The 24,174-nt window shown below is 40.6% G+C and overlaps 1 protein-coding gene across 8 annotated transcripts in view; it reads left to right on the top strand.

The window, feature by feature from the left end:
- Positions 1-516: 516 nt before the first annotated feature.
- The window catches only part of CRACD (capping protein inhibiting regulator of actin dynamics), a 127,475-nt gene continuing 103,817 nt past the window's right edge, over positions 517-24,174 (top strand). For 4 of the 8 annotated variants that reach the window (XM_021532357.3, XM_021531955.3, XM_021532451.3 and 1 more), the window contains exon 1: positions 903-1,026. The gene's annotated coding sequence lies outside the window, so the exon portion shown is untranslated. Of the gene's footprint in view, positions 614-902; positions 1,027-1,189; positions 1,314-1,547; positions 1,684-23,813; positions 23,942-24,174 lie in introns of those variants that run through there. The other 4 variants (XM_021532279.3, XM_021532039.2, XM_021532129.3 and 1 more) reach the window with 4 other exon arrangements.

Below are 24,174 nucleotides of genomic sequence, written 5' to 3' on the forward strand. Positions count from 1 at the left end.
AAACAACAAACAACAAACAAACAAACAAAAAACCGAAAAAAAAAAACAACAAAAAAGGGAAGATAGCTCTTTGGTCCAAACCAGCATGGGTCTTACCTTTTAAGAATATCAGAAGGACCACTTCTGACTGGACCAAAAAATTAAGGAGCAGACAAAATCTATAGCTGCAAGGCCTTTTTCTCCAGGGGCCATCTGAATCTGGAGAGCTGGCTGAAAAAACACATCTGTGTCAGTGATGGAGAATCATGAACCGTGGGATCAGTGTTGGTTCCAAAAGTGTAAGAGTCTGGATGGGACTAAGTGCAGCATGTGCTTTTACCATGGGAAATTCAGGAAACAGGTGTCCAATTTGGTTCTTGTATTGGAGAGCTCAATTGGAAGTCTGCAGCCCCAGAAGAGCTGATACCGGATTTAAGGCTATGAGAAAGAAGGGAGGCTGATTTCTGTGCTTCTGTGTTGGGGGACAGTTCGTTTTGGTTTTGTTTCTTGCAGTTTTCCCTATTTCTCAGTAAATTAAGGGGATAAGTATTTGCCTAACTACAGCACGGGCTAGGCGCTGGGTTCAGACTTCGGTCTTGCTGCGAGAAGAGAACAAACGGCGGATCAGAGCACGGTGCGTCTGGAGCTGCGGACCTCTGCTCCTCGGCCAGTGCTGGGTCCCGGTGAATGCGGATAAACCCAGCTTCACCCCTTCCTTGCCAACAGCAGGGGCCGAGGGGACGCGGGCGGGGATGCGGGCAGGGACCCGGGCGGGGATGCGGGCAGGGACCCGGGCGGGGATGCGGGCAGGGACCCGGGCAGGGACCCGGGCAGGGATGCGGGCAGGGACCCGGGCGGGGATGCGGGCAGGGACCCGGGCGGGGACGCGGGCGCGGCCGGGGCGCGGCGCTGCGGGGCGCCCGTGAGCGGCGGCGGCCGCGCTGCCATGGGGCGGCCGCCACGGGGGCGGCATCCGACGGGCTGGGCGGCACCGCGCCCGCAGCAGCCACCGCCGCTTCCTTCTGGCAGCACGGACAGGGAGCCCAGGTAGGACCCTGCGCCACACCCCTCGTCCCCGGGCAAGGGCCGCTGCGGTGCCGGTAGAGGGAGGGAGCCTCGCCGCATCCCGGCCCCGCCGCCTCCCGCGGGGCTCCGCATCCCGGCCCCGCCGCTCCGGGAGCGTTCGCCGTGCGGAGCCGCCCGCTGTCGTGCGGGGCCGTGCGGGGCTTTGTGCTGCCCCGTCTGTGCTACATGTGCCCTCGGGCTCGGCAACGCCAGCGGCGAGCACCCAGGGGCAGGAGGCTGCGCCGGGAGGACGGCCAGAAAACCCCCCCGTAAGTAGCTCCCTGCCACTGTTGGGCTGCCTTTGTTCGGCGGAGGGTGTAAGGAGGCGTGCGGGTGATTTTTCAGAAGGTGTCACTTCACTGCTGCCGGGGAATTCAATGGCTGGGCTGGTTCTCTCCGATTCATTCTGCTCGCCCTTTGTTAGCGTTTTCCCGGGGAGTCCGGTATTGTTTCAGCTTCGCTGAAAAAAAGCAGGAGCTGTCAAAGGGATGACTTTGTTCCCTGCGATGCTTCCCTGGAGCAGCATCGCTTTGTTCAAGCTCCCGTGAGCCATTTGTCACACAAGTGCCGCTGCGCTGCCGTAACGAGCGGGCTCCGCTCCGCGTCCCTCTTGCTTAGCCTTTCCCACAGCTGGAGCAGGTAAGCCAGAGGCAATACCATTCATATGGGAAACCCATCTCCTCAGTTACGCCATCTCCTCACTTAGAAAACGTCTCTTTCAGCGACAGAAATGTGTGTAACGCGCATCTTTTTATGTCACGGGTTGATTTTTAATGAATGACGGTTTGGGGGTTTTCAATTAATTTTGCTGGTATTGCCTCTAGTCAGTTACAAATCTGTTTCTCTGTGGCTGTAGTATGTTAAACGTTATTACACCTCTGCTCTGTTATTTTAAGTGTAAGAATGCCCAGTTAAAACACAGTTCAAGGGGTAAATAGAGACCTGGAAACCACAACTGGGCATGCTGAAAATTTAATATGCCTGACAATAATGGCACTGAAAATGATCTGCTGTTGGGGGGATGGGACCATGGAGAAAGGGAAGAGTAATTTGCAACCACAGGCCTAATATTCTGTCAATAATAGATACGTAGATAATATAATTTGTTAGCTTCCTAATATGTTTTCTGTACATACCTTAAATGGTATTGTATGAAAAGAGCGCTTAGATTCTGGATTATTTAAGATAGCTGATAGCAGTAACATGTTTTAACAAATTAAAGATGATAAATTAGAGCCAGAGCTGACTTTTATTTGGTATTTAGTAATGCATGTTCAATAAATTCCCATCACTGAAATAAATCTAATTGCACCTTGCATAGACGATTAAGTCTTGTAACTATATCAAAACATTAATCAATAGGCATAAATGTTATCATGAGTTTCTGTAACAGAGCCATTGTTACTTCAGTAGCTAGCAGTTCTATGTATTACTTATGTTGGATGGTTTGAATCCAGGTCAGGAATTCATCAAACAGACAAATTCAACTCTTCCCTGCTAAACTGCTGTCAGTTTATCAGATTAGATGTTGTGTTTGGGGTTGAATATTTCATTGCAACAATTAGCTTGAATTGAGCATTGTGAAGTGTATTGAGATTGTATATGAAAGTGATTTGTATATTTATTTGTGCTCCACTGGATAATTGCAAGAATTTCTGTGGAAATATTTATTGGTAAATATGGTACATAGCAAAGAGGTTGTTTCTGGTTGGTATTGGGTCTACTTTTCTCCACTAGGAAAATTTGTCTTAGTGCACCCTGTTCTAAAATTAAGGACCATTTTCAAATACCCACTTGGGCAATCCTGCATTTTAGAGAGAAGTGCTTCACACTTACAAGCAAATATTATTTTATATACTGTATAACAGAATTTTTAAAATTGCACTGGTAGCAAACACAGTTGGTCTGAAGTATGAATGGCTTGCTGGGTCCTGTGCTAAGACATTGACTTTTTCCTTTCTTCCCCACATCCCTCCCACCCCCTTCACCGTTTGTCCCCTATAGGTTTTATTTTGGTCTGTTGTTTTGAGAGGTTACACAGGTAGTAGCATTTGTGAAATAGAAAGGCATTTGGTAAAATCTTTTTTTTTTTTTTAACATAGAGTTCCTTAAAACCTTAACAAAATTTATTAACTATTAAAAATATTGTTTGGCAATAATATTTAACTTAAATTGCAGATACTAGAAAAGCGGCAGTTTGTTTTGGTTTCACACTTCTGATTACAGCAATAAAAATAACTTTTGCAGTTTCTTCTGCTGAGGCTTTTAGTCACTCTGAATAATGTTTTGCCAGGTATCGCAGTCACTGAAAATGGATTTGTCTGTGACTAATGTAGTTTAGAGTTATTTCAATATTCCCGTTATAGATGTGTCAGGTAAGCTCTTTTTAAATAAGAAACACGTGGCATAATAAGTGTTGAGTGAAATGTGATGATGAATTTATGAATATGAATATATTTGGTTGTTGTTTTAGAATGAAATCTAACACAAACAGAATTTTTATAGATAGTGTTACCTTGAATGACTATGTTTTGACTTCTAGTCCTCACAAGCCAAGAGACAAGATTTTTTTTCAAATTCTGAATTATTCATATTTGAAAATTGCTGACTCTGATTGTTGAGAGGGATTTTTTTTCCCCCTCCCATAAAATCAATGCAGTCTGTATTCCATAAAGGCACAAATAAGAGAATCATGGCACAAATGGATAAGCCTACTATTGGCATGTTGGAAAAGTACAGTCAAATTTTTTTGCATCAACATACTTAGGGCAATGTAGTTGCATAATAGCTGCCATCAACATGATGTAAATGTTGAGATGCTCTAAACACCTGCATGTTGACATCAAGCCAATGTATTTGAACAAGATATAATAAAGTTACATAAAGCGCACTGTAAAATAGAATTAATTGGTATTAAGTAGTATGATAAAAGGCAAACTAAAGTTATAGTGTTAACTTTAATTACATTGCTGCTTCTACTGGAGGGGCCAAATTTTTTTTATCTGTTATTTAAATTAGTTAGTGATGGATAAAAATTATGTTTGTTTCCATGGAGACTCCATGAGTTCTGCCTTTAGGGAGCAATCAGTTGTTCTGTAGATCTTACACTTATTTTTTTCCCATCGTTTCCTGAAGGAACTTTCACTCCTTTTGACTCTGCACCATACAACTTCTCTCTTTAAGACCTAAAATATATTTTGTCAGAAGCACACAGCATTTACCCTTGCTTCACATTCAGCATTTTCACTTATATTGGTGAAGCCTTACAAAGAAATAAAATTGACTCGTAGCAAATATTTTTTAAGTAATGCTGTTCAAGACCGGTGCATCGCATGAGCCAAATCACAGTGATTTCATAATTAAGTTTGGTGGGAAGAAAAATGTAGAGATCTTGCTGCATATTATCCTGGGTAAGTGGCTTACAGTGCTGTTTTAGCACACATTGAGTGAAGCTGATTCAGATGCCACTACAAATGTGTAAAGTACATCAATTCATTTTTAAATATAGTTCAGCTTCTTCTTTATATATGTAGGCTGTGTACCAAGTAATGGCAGTAATGGTTTCATGCCTCTAACAAGGCCATTTATGAAAATACTGTAATATGCAGATGATTTTAGTTCATTTAATTCACATCCAAACATTGCTTGGAAATGGCTTATCATTTTAATGCTAGCGCATGTGAAAGCTTTATTTTCTTCTCTATTATTGCCTTAAGAGAAATAGTAAGAAAATGATTGAAATAAGTAAGAACTTTCCTCGCACTTTAGTGTTTGGGAGTGCAAACTGCTGTGCATTTTGCTGGCATGCTTGACCATCTCTTTCATTACTCAGCATGTTTTGAAAGTCAGCTGTCAGACTTGGGCAGCTTCATAAAGCAGCTCAGTCTAGTGATTCGTAGTAAGGCTTCTGTAGGAGGATCCCGCACGTTAAAGATTATGTTTACTGTTAAGTTGAAATGTGGAGGGAGTGTGATGAAAAGAATTGAAGTGAAATGAACCAGACAAAATTCTGACTTTCATGTTGCTCTTCAAAGAAAGTTGATTTTCTTCAAAGTAGCATGCTGTCTTTGTGGGTTTTATGAAAGATGTATTTGAAACTTCAACACAGAAAAAAGAGAAAAAGGTACAATTACAGTGATCTCTGGAACAGTTTGGTCCAGATGAGAAAAACAGTGATAGGAAGACCTGTGAATCTTGTATTATCTTTGGGTATCTGTTGGCACATATGTGAGATAATTGGATTGAGTGGATTCATCTGCCAACAAAACCGAACTGCCTTCCGTGTTGAAGAACCTCTTTTTCTGTTGCTTATAACTTTGGCAAATTTTAGCCATGTGCTCTGTAGTTCATCACATATATTTGTGACTCATGTTAATTTTTATTGTAATTAATTAATTAGTTGAGCATTAGACTAATTGTTTTGCCTTGCTAAAAAGTCCTAAGACAGTTCAGAAATATGGTACTGTTCTGTTTTTTAGCTAGGCTCCAGATCCTGCTAAGGCAGTCTCCTTTTATCTGATCTTCATTTTTACTGTCTTCATGAAAGTCTACCCAAATTTTCTGTCCTAAGTCTACAAAATGCTAGTCTGCAAATAAAGTTAAAATACTAAATCTACAAACTATTGTAATTTTCACACACTTTCAACACTATAATTTTCACATACCTGTGAAGATTTTAGCAAATAAAAAGAGAGATTACATGTTTATACAACACCCAGTGTTACAGAGTATTTTTAACAGTGACCTCAGTGGTACTTTCTATATCTGCAGTAACAATTGCAGTGAGATAGTGACTATGCTGGAGACAGAATGAAGGTTTTCAACAGAACAAAGATGTTGTAGTTATGAACTCTATAAGGAAGGGATTTGGCATTTATTCTTTGGAAGAGCTGTGGTTTATGGTAGATTACTCAAGTTACTGCTGCAATAGAAACAAACATTATATGATGATACATGAGAGAACAACAGCATAGAAGATATGAGAACTCCTCCTCAACTCTAACACCACGTCTAGGTACAAAAATGTGTATGAATTGGAGAGTATCCAGAGGAGAGGAATGAAAATAATTAAAATATTTAGAATATATGGTTTATGAATGAATGCTGAAATGTCTGGAGTTGTTTCAGCTCAAAGGATGAAGACTGACATGGTTAACAAGACATGATAACTTTCTAACGTCACAAAGCTGTTGTGAAGCAATGTTGTCCATGCCTGTGCCCAACCAGATGATTTGCAGTGGGCTCAGCAATAATGAGGTTGAAGCAATAAAATGGATTACTGAGTTTGGATTTTCATTATTTTAGCATCATTAAACCTTGTTTGAGTATTAATCAGGAATGACATAAATATAGTTGAATTCTTTCTGGAGCAGTGTGATGGAATTGATTACTCTTTGCGGTCTCTTGTAGTCTCCTAAATCTTCAACATCTATGCACCCTGGTGTTGATCAGATTGTCCCTTGTTCCCTCACCAGTGCTGCACATGGCAGAATTGCCTGTGTGTGATGTCTCTGAAGTGAACAGGGTTCTGAGCAGAGCAGTTCAGAGCTTTTGCTGTGATCTCTTGATTCAGATCAGCTCTGACATCCACTCCTCTCTCCTTTCATAGTGATTCCTCTGCCGGTGCTTGGGCAGGAATTGTGAGGGAGGAAAGTGCCATGGGATCCTGGGGGGAGCCTGAGATCCAGCTGACCATGTTTGGAGAGCATGGGCACAGATTTCACAAGGAACCAGGCTAACAGGATAGCACATGAACATGGGACATGATGAATGTGGAGGGGAGGTAAGACACAGGGACAGATGATGGGGCTTGAGAAAGAGTAGGGTACAGAGTGAACTACTAGGTGGGAAGGTGGGTTTCTGGCAGGGACTCCAGTATACCAGAAGCCTTGACAATTGCAAACTGGGATCGATGTAGTAAGAAGACAACAAAGAGCCATAGGAGATGAGATGAATGACTGGAAAAGTTATGTTGGAGACTATGGGACAGAATTAAAAGCTGGAAGAAAATTGCAGAGTCTTCTTAAGATTACACTGTCTTTTAAATCTTAGCATTTGTGCTTTACGAGACCCATCATAAATGATTTTTTGGTCTTTTCAAATGGAGAATGACCACTTGTTACTCCAGAGATCAGCTGGAAATAGAGAATAAAATAGAGACTATTCTGTACCATACTGGTCTTAGGTGGCTGAGCAAAACAAAAGATGTAAAAGAAGCATTTTTCAATTTATTTTGGTTTTTATGGGTTTTTTGTTTGTTTTTGTTGGGGTTTTTTGAGATTGACAGGTTTGCAAGTGAAAGAAAAGAAGTGCCAGAACTACACAGAGCTGTCAGAGTTGCAAGTTGCTAAGAAGAAGAGGAAAAAAGCAGGTTTTTTGTCCTTTCCGGATCCTGTTCCAAGCTTGGTAGATATTGTGCAGTAGCCTACGCTGGCCCATCTGGGAGCTATGACGATGAATGGTGCCATCCTGCTCTCAGCCCTAAGCTTTGGCAGTCATTGCTTCATCCACTGCTCATGTTTGCAGGAAGGACAAACACCCTCAGCTCATACATGTGGGTTTTGATGTTCTTCCCAACCACCCTGTTCCAACATCCCCTGCTGACAGCACAAGGGTGGGTTGTACTAAAGAGCCCTGCTGTGTTTTTTCTGGCAAGTAGATTAATCTTGCAGCCACCCACACTGCCTGCTGAACACTGTCACGAGTTGCTGGTAGCCTGATACCAACACCTGATATCTGACAAACTGTGTGCTTCAGGTTATTGTGTTTCCTTGGATAGGAGGCCAGAAGGAAAACAATGCAGGTGAGCTTTGGAGCACACAACAGTTACTTCAGAAGTGAAGTGAAAGCTCCATTTGGCCCAAGGTTACATCCCTCATGCACCTGCCTCCTGGAACACCCTGTCCAGCAGTTAAAGGATAGATTCCCAATGCTTTAAAGTTCCCCATTTCTGGCACTCTTCAGGAGCTTTTCCAGACAGAGGCTGCATCAGTAAGAGGCACATGGGCTGTAAGCCAGAAGGGTCACTGAAGTAATTCTTTCTCCACCCAGGTGTTTTTGTGGGGATATTCTACATTGTCAGAGTGAAAGAGAAGCTGAAGACCCATTTGTGACTCTGACAAGATGTTGAATGCTGTTGTTTGTCAAGCAGAACTGTGACAGTAGCATTAGTTGCTAGACTGCATTTTGCCTCATTTTATGTGCACTGTGCTTATTTACAAATTGCAGCTTGCCTGGTATGTAATGCCCTGGCCCACTCAGCAGGTTTAGCAGAAGGTAATATGATCCACTCTGGGTGATACATGGGACAAAGAAAAAATTCTCAGGGAATTTGACAGGAAATTTTTACTTGCAAATTTTAGAACTTTTGGGTAGAATAATGTACTGGAAAAATTTTGAAACAACATCCAGACAAAGTAAGGCACTTCACAAACTTAGTAAACTTTACTAAGTAAACCAAACTAAGTTTACCAAGTAAACGTGGTGAACAGTAACTTATCCAGACACAACAAGACCCTAAGGCATTGACTGGAATTTTTTAGTCTGGTTTCCAATATATTTTGAGGAGAAGGAAAAGGGAAAGGGGAAAGGGGAAAGGGAAAAGGGGAAAGGAAAGGAGTGTGTAATCAACACTCTAGGATCCAGTGGATTGTGCCAGCTCAGCACACGTGTTGCTCTGGTCTCCTGGGTCCTCCCCCAGGCCTGCACTTAAATGTTTCCTGGATGTCGCTGGCATCATTTTGGGGCTCACCACAGGCCACACGAGGTCAGGCCACAATTTTGGACCAGATTAAGAGCTGACTAAGGCTCAGTGGGGTCGGGATGTGGAGCAGTGCATTGTTCCACATACACAGAACTCACTCTGTCCCCCAGAACTTCCCACTTCCCAGCTGGTTTGAGCCAGCCATTCATTCCTCCTGTCTCCTACAACCTTCACTACTGCAGTCAAAGGGTTTGCTGAAGGGTTTGTTTACATATGTGGACTTCTGCAAAACCTTTGACATGATCCCTCACAATATCTAGACTGGAAGAGGTGGATTTGATGGGAGGAGTGCTAGATGAATAAGGAATGTGTTGGACCATTTCATCCAGAGTCCTGATGGGCATCAGTGGTGAGCCCCAGTAGTCCATATGGAAGCCAGCGCTATTTATTATCTTCATTAAGGATATGGACAATAGGATTGAATGCAGTCTCAGCAAATTTGCAGATGACACCAAGCTTACTGGTGCTGTTGACACACCTGGAGGATAGGATGCCACCAAAGGGACCAGGACAATCCAAGGGGGCCCATGGGAATCTCATGCAATTTAACAGGCCCAAGTGCGAGGTGCTGCACCTGGGTCAGCACAACCCCTGTGCATCCACACAGGCTGGGGATGAACAGACCCTGAGCAGCCCTGCTGAGAGGGACCTTGGGCTGTGTTGGTGGATGAGATGCTGGACATGGACCCAGCCATGGGCACTCACAGCTCAGAAAGCCAAACATGTCCTGGGATGCATCCAGAGCAGTGTGGTCCCCAGCACTTAAAGGAGGGCCACCAAGATGAGTAGAGGGAGGGAGCACCTCTCATACAAGGAAAGGCTGAGACAGTTTTGATGGTTTATCCTGGAGAAGACATGGCTTTGGGGACCTAGTTTTGGCTTTCCAGCACCTGAAGGAAGCCTACAAGAAAGATGGAGAGGAATGTCTTACAAGAGCATGCAGTGATAAGAAAAAGGGGAATAGCTTCAAACTGAGAGTAAGTTTAAATTAGATACTAGAAAAAAAATCTTTACTATGAGGGTGGTGAAGGACTAGGAACAGGTTGCCCGGAGAAGTTGTGGATGCTCCAACCCTGGAAGTGTTCGAGGTCAGTTTGGATGGGACTCTGAGCAACCTGGTCTAGTGGAAGGTGCCTCTGCCCATGGCAGGGTGGCTGGAACTTGGTGATCTTTAAGGTGCTTTTCTACCCAAGCCATTCTATGAGTCTCTTATATGTACATGGGGTACATGAATGTGCATGTAAGGCTATATGAAATTCCAGTTGTTGCTGCAGTGACTTTCCATCTCTATGGATTTTCTGTGTACCTCTGCATTCCCTGAGCTAACCTGCTCACGTGGTCCTAAATTCCATATCCTTCACTTTGTATGTGCCTCAGTTAGAAGTTGTAGCTAATTTTAATAATTTTAATCAAATCCAATTAATAGAATTGCTGAACATCATAACTGACTGCAGTTAACAGTTGCATTTTAAATGTGTCAATAACTGCATAACATTAAGTAGTCTCAAAAAAACAAGTGTAGATATTGTAAGTTCGACACTAAATATTAGTGACCATGTTTTTGCTATAATCTCTTATATTTACTTTACTTCTATCAGGTGGGTTAAAAGCATCCTCCCTGCCTTCAGTCTGCTCTGCAGTGTTAACCCTTCCCTTGGAGGTTTTTTGGCCCCATGTCCAGTCTGTCCCACTGATGACTTATGAACTTTGGGAACCTTTTACTCTCTGAGATTTGCACTCTTTTGTGTTGCTACTGATTTGTGGCATGAGCACAACTGACCACAGGTGTTTAACCCCATTTCTCCCAGGGACCAGACTCAGTTTTGCCCAGACACACAAGTAAACTGCATATCAAATTTGTCATGTGCATTTGTTTCTGCAAAACTTTATTGCCCATGGCAAGAAAAGCAGTATAATGTGTGACAGGGTCCCAGGTGTCCAGCAGTAAATCCACAAAAGCCCAAGCAACTACTCTATTATGTATATGCATCAGTTCTTTACAGATAGTGTTATGGACTCTGCTGTTGATTATGATTGTGATTATTGTGAAGCTTTTACAAATTTTCATTCATTACTTTTACCACATGTAAACCACTAATGCAAGTTCCCCACATTAGTAGCACTGCTGCTTTTTCATGTTATACAGCTGTTAGAAGGTAACAGGTAACTTCTGTTAAGTTTGACCCTGCTTTAGTTAGAAAGCTATAATAAGTAGCATAATTTAATATTTGTTTTCCATTGAGGTACAGATATGTTCCATAAATTCTAAGCATTTTTATACTGTAGAACTGTGACTAGATCTGCATGTCTGGAGCTTGCACGTAGCATTCTGAGGATACAATACTGACTGCACCAGAAAGGTTTGTGAGGAAATGAATCATTTGGTCTGCAGAGCAGAGCATGGCTACTGTGTCATAAATCAAGCCTTTGTTTCTGAACAAGAAGGAAAAATATTGTCTAACTGCCCATTAAGTCAGCTTTAGTCTTTCAGTTCTCTAACCGTTAATTCTTATAACATTAATAATAGTAATTTAAGTAATGTTTTGGGTGCAGTATTGTGTATGTATGCCATTGGATGCATTTGTGCAGTGTTTTGCTTTTCTTGGGCAGAGCATTCCAAGATGATGTCTTATGTTCTTTATAGGTGCTGCCTATAATTCCTGTTACTCTTCCTCTAATGCATTTACTTTATTTGGGCCATAGAATCATAAAATTATTAAAGTTGGAAAGGACCTTGAGTCCAGTCTTTACCTGAACACCATGGCTAGTTGACTGGCTTGTCAACTAGATCGTGTCACGTCCACTGAACATTCCTGAACTGTTCCAGGGACAGTAACTCCACTGCCTCCCTGGGCTCTAATCCATTCTAATCCTTGATGACTGTTTGAGAGAAAAAATTCTTCCTGGTGTCCAACCTGCCATGGCTTGAGGCTGTGCCCTCTTGTGCTGTTGAAAGCCTTCAAGCCTCAGAATGACTTAGCCAAATAATGAATATTCTTATTTTTTTTGAAAAGCAGTTGGTGTTCTAAATACCTAAACTGAGATATTTAGGATTTTTCTTGCAACAAAATGTTAAAATAAGATTTTTTTTTAAAAAAAATTAGATAACTCTAAGTGAATATGAAGGAAATTGGACTGGATTGCTTAAAAAAATATATATTTCTTAAAGCACCCCCCAGATCTCAACCTTGATTTCTAGTAGGGAGAGCAGAAAATCTAACCAAAACACTATTGACAAATCTTTTTTTAAATATTCATTTCATCTTTGCAGTGCTGTATGGTTTAGGATAAAATATTGAATTCATAATTTGAAGTGTTAGAATTCTGTAAATTCAGCATTTTTAGACAATGAAGTTGCTTGATTCACAATGAAACAGAAGGAAAATGAGGATAATAGGAGAAACACCTTAGGAAATGCTTTGACTTGGCTTTGTTTTTTGTCATTTTGTGACTCATCTTAATTCCCTTCAATCCTCTCTTCCAAATGAACAAATAACATGCACTCCCCAAGAATCCTACCTTTTTTTTCTTTTTATCTTCAAAAAAGATAAAAGTGCTGAAAAATTCTGGCACTAATAGTAGTTTGTACAAGGTGGTCCTACATCTGTGGTTCTAATTTTTAGGAGATACTGAATTATAGAATAATGTATTTACTAAAATATAACCCTGTAAAGGTGTGTGTATAAATTCACAAGTATGTTGTTGAATATAATGTAAAACACAATAGAATTAATCTTTATCCCAAATAACAAATTAAAGAAACCACTAAGTGCATCATAGTTTTGTAGACCAGCACTAGCCTGCCTAATCTGATTTCTGCAGTCCTTCTGTAAATATCAGCCTTACAGCATCTGCTCAAAGAGCAACCCCTCTGCACTGCCATCCCAAAGTGCTGGTGCTAGGAGAAAGGGTTTCAGCAGGGAGAAATGCATGCCAGCATGGGAGAAATGCATGCCAGCATGGGAGCAGCATGCAAAATTTCACTACATGCTCGCTGGAGCGGTGCCAGATTTCCTTGAGGAAAGAGGCAAAAGGAGTGTGTGCTTCTATTACACACTTCAAAATGAGGTCTGTGAGGACATGGTGGAGTCAGCTGGGCTTCTGGGGAGCATGAGTTACTCCTCTGTGTACATGTTTGTTGTTGTGTCTTGAAGAGCATCAGTGGTTTCACATCTGAGAGATTTGATCCGGTGGGGAAGGTGGCTGGTGTCAAAATGCAAAGGAATAGACAGCTACACCATCACAAGTAAACCTACAAATGGTGGCGAGACAGGGCTGCTTGGGGACTGGTGCTGGGAAGGGCTCTGGCTGGGTTTAATCATTCAGACTGTTATCTGGTGACCTTCACGTGTGCTCATTTGTGTGTGTTTGCTTTGGTCTCTGTACTCCATGGCTGCAGCTCATGCTGAATTCTGCCTCCGCTCCTCATGCCTGCGGGGACCGCAGTGCCAGCTTTGCTCTTCTCGCAATTAATTGCAGTTACTCATTGTTCTCTTGTCTCTTACAAGTTTCAACTCCTGTGACTTTGAGCTTGGAAGTTTTTGCTAACCTATCCGTCTGCAAACAAAGAGGACATTTGAATGCCTTCTATCCAAAAAATGCATTTGTTTTATGCCCTTTCCTGAGTGCAACCGTGAAATTTTTTTAAGCCCCATTATTTACATTTGTAGGACCTTGCATTCTTAGTTTCAGTCAGCAGAAAAAAGGCAGCATGGTCCTTTTTTCTAAACTATCTTATAAAGTTGCAGAAAAACCTCATTGTTATAATGAGTTATCAAATTTCAATAAGCAAGCTATAGAATGTCAGTAAGTAAGCCCTGAACTTGCAATAATTTATAATATTAAAAATAAACAAAAAATACTTAGTGGTGCTGCATGGTAAGTAATAAGCTACGTTGATTAGAATCATGTAGTGGTTACCACAATATGGGTAAGAAGATAACTGATGTCAGACTTTTCTTAGAGAGGTAAGAAGCTGAAGACATTAATTTCTTCAAGAAACTTTAATTTCTTTTTTAACATCTTGGTATATGGGGATGGGAACCAATCTTCTGTCTCAATAAAAAAGGAGAGCAATTAAAACCTCAGTAGTTTTTTCCAGGCTTTTCATTGGATGGTGTCAATCAGGAAAATACAGACTGATGATGCCATGTGTTGGCACTTTGTAATCTTCTGTATTTGGTAACCAAAGAAAGTGAATTCTTTTCTTCTTTTACTGTTCAAAGATTGCCTTCAAAAACATTCCAGTGATGTTTACCTTTGATATTTCTGTTAAACTCTACCAGAGATCCCCTGTGAAGCGGGAAGCAGATGCAGATGGCTGCAAACAACTGCAGGTGTTTGGTAGTCAGCTCTTGACTTCTGATGAAGGTTGTTAGAACAGGAATGAAATGTCACTGATATGCTGAAATGCTTATGTGATGAATCCATAGGTTTAAATGACTACATTTTGTGAGTTTTTTGATTTAGTACTAGAATTAATATCTCATGGCTTTGAACTTCAGGGAAGAATAGTGTTTTATTCTTTGTTACTTTGCATAAATCTTCTATCAGAGCTGTTATTGGTGTGAAGTACAGTATCTTCCATTTGTGGACCCTAGACATGGGTGATGGTGGCATCAACTTTGTCCTTTCATTTTCCTCCTTTCCAAGAGCCTCATGAACCGGTTAGAGACATTTTGTGCTTGGACAGAGGTCTGGCTCCTAGGTATTTTTTGTTGGGCTTTTTAAACCGTTGCCAAGATCTGGAAGGCTTCTTGATCAGTGATACTGAAATAATGTCAGAAGTAAATAAATTAACTTGCAGCTGCTTTGTAGGTTTAAAAAATAGGGAGAACAACCTCACTTGCACAAGCTGATGTACAAGAAAGAGGCTATAAATTTTGTGGGGTCTGGTTGGTCCTTCATCATTGCTACAATTTAAGAATGACTTTTCATTCAGTTGATAGTTATGTAATCTGTTGTGTGTGGTCAGACTGGGGAGAAAGCAGCATGAAATCACAGAGACTGGGCTTTAAAACAGCAGTTTGCCACTTCAGGTAATTCTTGAGGTAATCTCTTGGTCTGTGCTGCTGAATCTGGATCCCCCCTGATAAATGTTATATTCATTTTACGTATTGGCAAAATGCAGATGTGCACAATAAATGACATGACAGCTTTCTTACTTAAATGGCAACAATTCTGATATGAAAATAAAGCACAGGACACCTTTCTGCCCTTGCACAGACCCCCCACAGTCCTGGCACAGGCAGCTGCTGGCCCAGTGGCCCAGTCCCAGCTGAGGAAAGGCAGTGAAGCGCTGCCGAGCGTGAGGGATGCTCTGCTGGGGTGGCTCCACCGGTCAGTGGCTTTTATCCTCCCCACGAAATGCTCTGCTAGCTTCGTCAAAGATTAAAAGGAGAAGCAACACTGTGCTGCACACAGATTTGCTTTCTTGTCAGCTAAATATGCTGTGTCCACCTGACTGACCTACTTTTGCTCTTTTTCTGAGCTGCTGTTGTTCTGAGAGAATGCCTAAGATCCTGCCAATGTGTTATATGTACTGCCTTATTCTTTAAGTTTTCATACAATTTAGTCATATTTGACACAGACATTTCTCAAAAAGTAATTGGTATTCTTGTTTTTCTTTTATCTCCTACAAGCTGCACTAATATTTTGCATCTCCCCTTGGATTCCAGTGTCAAAATACTCAACTTTTTTTTTTTTTAGGAAGAGGCAAGTAAATATCCCTCATTTTCCTTGCAAAATATTCCTTATTTTCTAAATATTTAAAGAACTAATATTCATCAAAAGTCATTAATTCTGCCATGCAAACTTATTCATTAGTATTTCTATTTTCAATGTGTACATCTGTCTTGTGCCTGGGGAGATGGGTTGATCTAAACCCACATTATTTTCTAATGGAGGAAACCCTAGGACTGACAGTGAAACTCAGGTTCTTCCCAGTGCTTTAGTGTGTAAACAAACACTGTGCCTCACAGCAGACTTCACAGCAAATAGCAAGGCCAATAAAAATACACATCTGTTTACAAAGGAGATATTTTCTTTTTGTTTTTTATGCAACACGTCTGGAGGAGAAATGCAAAAATGGTTCATGGAATGAAATGAAATGTTTCTACTATGGAGGTTATCTGTTCTTTTGCTTCACATGAAGACACTTTGAAAGAGAGTGTAATAAAGTACTGCCTAAGGCAAACCTAACTCATTGATTATCTCTCTACTGCTGTATTTTTGCTCAGCTATTTCTTGATACATTAATACTGTACTTAATACACTGGCTTTTTTATAGTCTAACAAATTATAGATAAATACATGTCAGAATGATTTGACACTTCTAACTCTAGCACACTGTGATCATTGAATTATAGAATGGTTTGGGCTGAAAGGGACTTTAAGGATCATCCAGTTGCAAGTGCCCTGCCTTGGGCAGGGACACCTTCCACTAAACCAGGTTGCTCAAGTCCAACCTGGCCTTGATTATTATATCAGATAACTATTATAGCAGATATGGTTATATCATAGGACTATTATATCTGATAGCAGATTGGTAGGGAAGAATATTTTGCTTTAGGAAAAAGAATTTTTCTCTGTAATTCTAATGTCTGCTAGGGAGCCATTAGAATAGAAAAAATTCTATGTGTAAAGTATATGTAGAATAACACAGAATATGGAGAATATGATTTTTGCTTTACAAATTCTCATGTATGTTAAAGGACTACTAAATTCACATCTGAGCATTTCACAGATCCATTCATAAAGCCATTTACAAGGAGTTCTTTACAGATTGCTTTCATATCTGAAGGACATAAAGAGCATTCTTGGGTCACATATGCTATGTAGGACACAGGCTTGGCTTTAGTAGTCTTAGATAACTGTAATGATAAGGTATAATAAACCTGTCCACCAAAGGCACTAGTAAGCATTGCTTTCTGCAACTACTTTCCTGATCACCTACATAATTACTGTGTCTTGTAAAAGACATGGGTGCATATATATATACACACACACACATCTGTTTAGGTGCATATGTCACTCAAAGCTCTTTTTCTTTTGTAATATATGAAAATCTTTTCTGACAAGATTCATAAACTTCATTAAAAATCAAGTCGACTGTACCTAATCAGATTTTACCCCCTTTTTCCCAAAAGAAACAGATGGTTTTTTGCTCCGTGCATCTTCTTCCTACATCTGTCTGTGTTTTAATTATGAACAGTTGAATATAGCAATACAGTCATTCCAGTTATTGTCATAATGAAAAATAAGAAACAATATAGAAATATTTTCCTCCACAATATAAATTATGTTTTCACTGTTAGTAAAGGGAACATGATAATTAAAATTTCAAGTTATTTGCAGTTTCTCATAATTAAATATGAACTCTAGCTGGTCTCCAAGTTGGTAGGGAGTAACTGAGGGAGCTGGGGTTGTTCATCTTGAAGTAAAGGAGAGTCAGAGGAGACCATTTTTATTGTCTACAAGGCCTGAAAGGAGAGTGTAGCCAGGTGGGGGTTGGCCTCTTCTCCCAAGTGACTAGAGGATAAGTCCAATAGGACAGAGAAAATGGTTTTGGGCTCCACCAGCGGAGGTTCAGGTTGGACATCAGTAAGACTTTCTTTACAGAAAAGTGTTCTTAAGTGTTGGAACAGGCTGCACACAGGGAGGTGATGGAGTCACCATCTGTGGAGGGTGGCACTCAGTGCCATAGTGTAGTTGAAAAGTGGTGACCAGTTCAAGGTTGGACTTGATAATCTCAGAGGTCTTTTGTTATCTTAATCATTCTATGATTTCTACAGCCTCAGGTTGTGGACACAGTGCTAAGGAGGGGGCAAGCACATCTGGGTTCACAGCTGGCTGGTGTTGTGCTGTTCCCAGTTATGAGTGACTTATCTCAAAGGCTATGCAGACATTTTTAGGGTAGCACTCTGCTAATCATCAGAAGTGTTGGATCCATTGAGAAACTACCTGTGAAAGAACTTGGACCTGTCACTCACAGTGTCCAATTAAAACACTTCTAATTGAAGATCTTTATTCTTCAGGGGAAATACAGCAAACACAATGGGCTGTCCTGGTCTATCAGAAAAAGAGAACCTTTCTCTGCTTTTCTGATGCCTGGATGGGGCAGCTGAGGCAGTGTGAGGGATGCTTTGTGTCCTGTAGCCAGGCCCTCCAACTTCTGATCTCAATCTCTTCTCATTTGCTGGTCCTCTCTGAGTTATTGGAGTTGAATTTGGTCTTTGTATGCAGGTCTCTATTCATTGCAAAATGACAGCCTTTCCTCTTGTGTGGAAAGTTTAACCCCACCATTTACCTGTAGGAGCATAAGTGTGTGCATCCTTTTTGCCCCTAGCCTTGTCTGGACTGAAAGCCATGGACGCCTCATTGGCAGTGGGATCTGGTCATATTTTGTGCCCAATTACTGGAAGGCATGCTCCTCTTCTTGCTTACCTTTGCAAGGCAGTACTCTGCATTCTCTCAGCTGGCAGATCTCCCATTGACATGAGCCTGGGATGAAGGTACTAGAGTAAGGAAGAGTAATTGTGGAGGTTGCTGACATTTGGAATTGTGAAAAGAGGTTTCCAATGCATTAGAAAATACAGAATTATATAGAACTCTAGGATGTACCATATATAGAAGTGCTGGAATCTCCTGTACTTATGTGTGTGTGGGCTTAAAGAGCTGTTTTCTAAACATTACACTTTTTTTCCACATTATTAATCTAACAAGGAAGATTACTTTGATTTTTTTTTTTCCATTAGTGGGATAGTGGTGGGCTTCTTGGAAAAGTCAAACTCTTATTAAAAAAAAGGAAAATGGAAATGGTTATCACATGAAATAGGTCTGCTCTTTCAGACAAGTGGTGCCTTTTTTTCTGCACCTAATAATTGCTGAAGAATAATACTCACCCAGATCTATCTTCTGCTTTAGAAAAAAACTTTCAGAAAAATGGGTGACAGTTTGATCTGAAAAGATATTTTAAAGCTGATTAAATTGAATATTTTTTATTTCTGTTTTCTTTTATACTTGAAGTTGTTTTGTAACTGATCTAGGTTGCATAGAATTTAAAGTACATACACTGTTTATCCTATTTTTTCCTTTTCTTGCAGACAAATGTGTGTACATTCAAGAAAAGTAATACAAGTGATTTAATGCCCGGTGTGGGATGGCAAAGGACTCATGACATTAAGTCAACAGATGAGGAATATCAGGCAGGTCATGACCAAACACTGACAAATGCAGAACCAGGTTAGAGTCAAAAGACTTTTTTGTAGTTTTGGCTTTTATGCACATGTAGTTTTAGACCAAGCAGCTAATAATTGTTCTTCTGCTTGATTATCTGTGAAAATATATACAGCAACATCTGTACTGCTTCACCTGGCAACTCAACAATTTGATTACTTTGTGCTTCTCAGCTTCTCAAAGTCATCTGTTGGTGGTGTACAACTGGAGTTAAATTTCTCCTGAAGACATACATAAAAGCAGAGAGGATCCTGGAGATGTTCTTGCATCTTAGGCTATATGTTTGTATGTGCCTGTGCATGCCCATGTTTAATATGCATGACATATTTGTTCTGGTAGTGTCCAGTCCAGCATGACCACTGATAGCAGTGAGGCTGGAACTGCATTGGGCCAGACCAGTAAAACAACAGCCCTCTCTGTCTGGAGATGAGAAGGACTCAGGCAAGAATTCTGAGTTTGTAGATGAAGAGGGATCTGCTCCTTGCTAGGACTTAAAAGAAGTGATGACATAGTTATGACAGTCCAAGCCAGATTTTAAATTTATTGTCTAAAACAAAAAAAGAGGTCTTAGTGATAAGCCTGGGAGCAAGAAGTCATCTGAGCTATGCTGACCTCAAGCTGACTTTGTCTCTGAGAAGACAAAGCACAAAAGAAACAAACTTCATAGAAACTGTTCTCTTGTCTTGCTGAAGGATTCATGAGTTGACTAAGCAAATCTAGATTAAGCAGAAAACTTGGAGCATCAGCTTTAAGCCTTAAACTCAGAAGAGCATCAGAATTTCTGAAAATTAATCCCTAGCTCTCTTAGTAATTTATGTGCAGAAACTGGCATCCCCTCTTCCTATCTTCATAATAAGCCTGGTATATTTTCCTGCCAACACAGTATCCTGGCATATGTTAAAGGCCAGTGAGTATTTGCATTGAATTCTTATTGGTAATAATAGTGATTTATTTATTTTTCACTCAAAGATTTCCAGGTATTGAAAGATTAATTCAAATATCTGTGTTTTATTTTAATTTCTGAAGATCTCCTGTTCTGAAAAGATTTGGAATGGTCTCCAGGACTTCCATGGATTAGTGATGCAGCCTCTTTTAAAGAGTATGTTTTCACACATACCAGGTATCCAGCACTGCTGGACTACTGAAACACTCTGTTTTCACTTTTTAATGCCCTAGACAACTATCTAACATAGGCAATGAATAAGACAAAGGTAGAAAAAGAAAATGGTGCAAGATGACAAATGAGTCACAGAAGCTGCCCATTGCAAATGAAGAACTTCCAAAACTGTGGGGATAACCAGCAGATTTTATAACTGACACTGTAAGCCATTACTGGTTTTATATGACATTTTTTGTGCTTAAATGATTTGCTATGCACATTACAGATTAAATGTGACACACTACAAAATTTGGAGAATGTGTAACCAGGCTCTCAAGGGAAGGCTTGCTGGACAGGCCCCATTGGTTCTGTGTGCTTCAAGCACTTCAAGTTGGCTCTTTGCAAACTGAGTTAACAAAATGTAATGTCAGAAAACAGTTTTGTTGTTGAAAGCAGCCATTTTGCTGTGCTAGAAAACAGACTAAATCAAGCCATTCTGGGGCATGAGACTGTGCAGTATGACAATCTAGAATCTAAATAAATGCATTCTGTCACCCCAAGGACAAAGTCACAAAGCCACTGCAGGCTTTGGTAGAATATCAGCGCAGGCATCAAAAACGTGCCAAATAAAAATTATTTTTTTGTTCTTGGTGGGCAGCTAGGTTATTCAAACCTCTTGTTTGCCTGAGCTTTCTAAAAGGTTATCAGCCTTACTCAACAATTTACCAACATTGTCAGTTTTCTATCCAGATAAATGAGAGATGATTTTTGATGTTTTTTGGCTTTTGTAAAATGCTGCATTTCAAGTGCAGACTAATAGGCTGCTTTTCCACAAAAGAACTTTTGAAAAAGAAAGCATGCTGTCTGTTTTGCAGTGAACATGGCATCTCAGAATTCAGTAGAAAATGCATGCTTATGTGACAGAGAATAGGGAATGCCCTTGTTTCTACTTTGCATAATTGTTAACTTGTATGAAACAGAAGTTATTTATGATGAACCAGATATGTGTTTCTGGGCTTTTTGCTGCCTTTATTTCAGTCTGGTAAATGTTTATGAAAACAACTTTTCTTCTAGGAGGGAAAATCCTTCTAGTAAGTCTTTCTGTCCATTTAAAGAAGTAGGACAGAAATCTTCAGCAGGTTCAGAGAAAAATATTTAATTAGGTTTTTCTGTGCATTTCAGTTTTTTTAATGATTTCTAGTGTGAAAGTAAAGAAGGAAATGTAAAGTTACTGGAGAAGATGAAATAGTGAAAGACTTTGTGTGTGAATTTTTAATAGCCTATACAGTTCAGCTCAGTTCCTATATGTGAGTCTTTTTGGAAACGTCACCTTAACATGACACTATTTTAAATACATACTTGAATCCAGTCTCAGCTGCCATTATTCAGCCCTTATGAAGTTGTCCTTATGCATTGAAACTCTTTCAGGGATTCTTTTAGCCATGAGTCTCCTGCAGCACTCTCGCTCAGGAATGGAATCTTACATTGCAGCTGCAAGGGCTGCAGGAAAGAAGAGCGTTTTGCTCTGGTGTTTGAGTGTGGGGAACAAGGAGTTTTGTCTCCAGCTTTGAATGGGGAAGAGATGCTGGAGCAGCAAAGCTTGGAGGTACCCTCTTAAACCACTGAAATTTTAAAAAGCAGTGTCTGCACGGCAGCGATGGCCAAGCCCAGCTGGTTTGCTCCATGGCTGCCTATGCAGATTAGCAGCTGATGGCAATATAGGGTGGCAGGACATTTTCAGTTAGTGTAACAAGGATGTTCCCTCTTCTTTTCACCAAGGTGATGAACCTCCTTCTGCGGTCTGGGTGGGGAATTTTGATGGGCTGCCACCTCTGTGCTCTCTGACCTGCACCAGCCTGTTGTCAAGGTCTGGATGGTGCCAGAAGTTGGAAAGGCTCCTTCTGCTGCCAGGAGCACAGACAGCACAGATGTGGGCAGGAGGAATGCTCTCTGTGTCTGAGGTACAGCTGGCATAGAGTAAGATCCTACTTTGCACAGAGTGCAGGATACACCGTCTAATGAGAAAGTACCAGGCAATGTTTGTTTTTGTTGTAGATTGGGAAAATCTGATATTTTTGTCATTGCTGTCTAGTCTGGACATCATGATTGAGAACACTGTCAAGGCTCCAGTGGTCCATCTATGCTAGTGCTACAGCTGATGCTTCTGTTTCAGGGCATGAGATAGTCAGCAACTGTGGATGTCTTTAGGGCAAAAACTAGTTCATAAAAGAATATATAGTCATATTTATTGGAATTTTGTCTTCTAAAAGTTTACATTTTATGGATTCTTATATCAGTGTCCTAATACATTTCCCCATTTATATTAAGAATTGCTTAGTGTTTGTTGTTTTAGGCAACATGCGTGAACAAGAAGTGTTCAGAGCACTGAAGCAGCTAATGTAACAAAAAGAGATCGTAAAACAAATAAATCTGAATAAAGGGGGAAAAAATATCAATGGGTGTATTTGGGGGGGTGTCTCTTTATATACAAATATATAATGTCTTTTCTAATAGACTTCTCTTCACATGAAGCACTATTCACATTATGAATAGCCTTTTCAAAAAAATATGGCTTCTTGGCATGAGCATCAAGAATTGCTATGGCTGTCAGCATCTGTTCTCTTATTCTCAGAATAACTTTTCCATCTAACATTAGAGGCCAAAAGAATTTTTAACTATGGTGTAGCATTACATTGTAATTTTCCTACTACAGTCAGTCTGGCAGCAGAATTTCTTTCAATGAAAAAGTGAAAAAATCAAGGTTGTTTGTTTGAATCCAATGCAACAACCTCTTCCTCCACAACCCTGTTAGCAGAGAAAGCATTCACTTTGTAGAATGACACAAATTTCATGTAAATAAGGGACAGTTCCTTCAAACAGATGTTTAATCCTTAATGAAACTATTTTCATTAATCACACAGAAAAAAAATATTTTTTTCTAAATAATTGCCTGATTGTGATTGACTTTTAAAATGCAGAGGTCTATGAGCAACATTTAAAAGAAAAAGCCTTCTTTGTGTGAGCTTTTCAAACAAGTGCATACATCATTTGTGCTTTGTTTCTAGCACAGTCTCTGCCAGCATCTGTGTGAGCTTTACCAAGGAAGCATCATTGGGGTGGCTGGAAGCAATTCCTGCCAGCTCTGATCCTCTGTAAAGGCTTGTGGTGTCTGCTTGTAACCCCTCATACAAGAGGCAGATTTTGCAGCTGAGGCTGGCACAGCCCTGGGCAATAAGGTCCAGGATCTATTGTTGCTACTTCAGTAGGATGACCAAGAGCAAGGAGGGGAAAAGCCTGCAGGCTGTAACCGGTGCTATTGGCTGAGGTGGGTGTCCAAATTGAGAGGCACTTTTCCTTCCTCCCCAGTTGTGGGAGGCTGGATCTGTTCTTTGTGTTCCTTGTGAGGCAGGTGAGATGCAGAGTGTGAGATGGCAGCAAGTGAATTTGCTCTATCCCAGGTAGTGCTTTTGCTGCTGGTGAAGTGATTGTTGGCGGGGCCTCCTGCCCTCCTTTTGGTCTGGTGTGGATTACACCTGCCTCCAGCTTTGTCTCCAAATCATAGATATTTCTGGTGTCTGTCGCCAAGGCATCCTAGCAACTGTGACAAAAATAAAGGTGGGTGAGTGCAAAGCTTTTGCTAGAAAGTGGAAGAATTCAGAGAGGTTATAAAGCCTTGTTCACTGTAATGCTTTCTGTCAGCTGAAATTGCTGAAATTCCAGCAAGCCATGGGCACAGAGCTGCCACTGCCCCAGCAGGGAGGAAGGATGTTGAAATAACCACCCACAACCTGATGGGAGAGGTAAATTTATAATGTTTTATTAACCAAACTGCATTTCCACAGTAGAATATTTAATGACATCAATGGCGGTTCAAAAGACCCTAACAGTTTAAATGTCTCATTGATTTATTTTTATTGATATAATTTAAACATTTATTAGCAGAACAAGTAGATTTTTCAGCCTTTTATAGTGGTTGCCTTGTGTACTTTACTTTAGTCTCAGTCTGCTCATTGCTGTGTTAAATTAACATATA

This window comes from Lonchura striata, chromosome 4 (assembly GCF_046129695.1).
Source record: "Lonchura striata isolate bLonStr1 chromosome 4, bLonStr1.mat, whole genome shotgun sequence".
Classification (NCBI taxonomy): domain Eukaryota; kingdom Metazoa; phylum Chordata; class Aves; order Passeriformes; family Estrildidae; genus Lonchura; species Lonchura striata.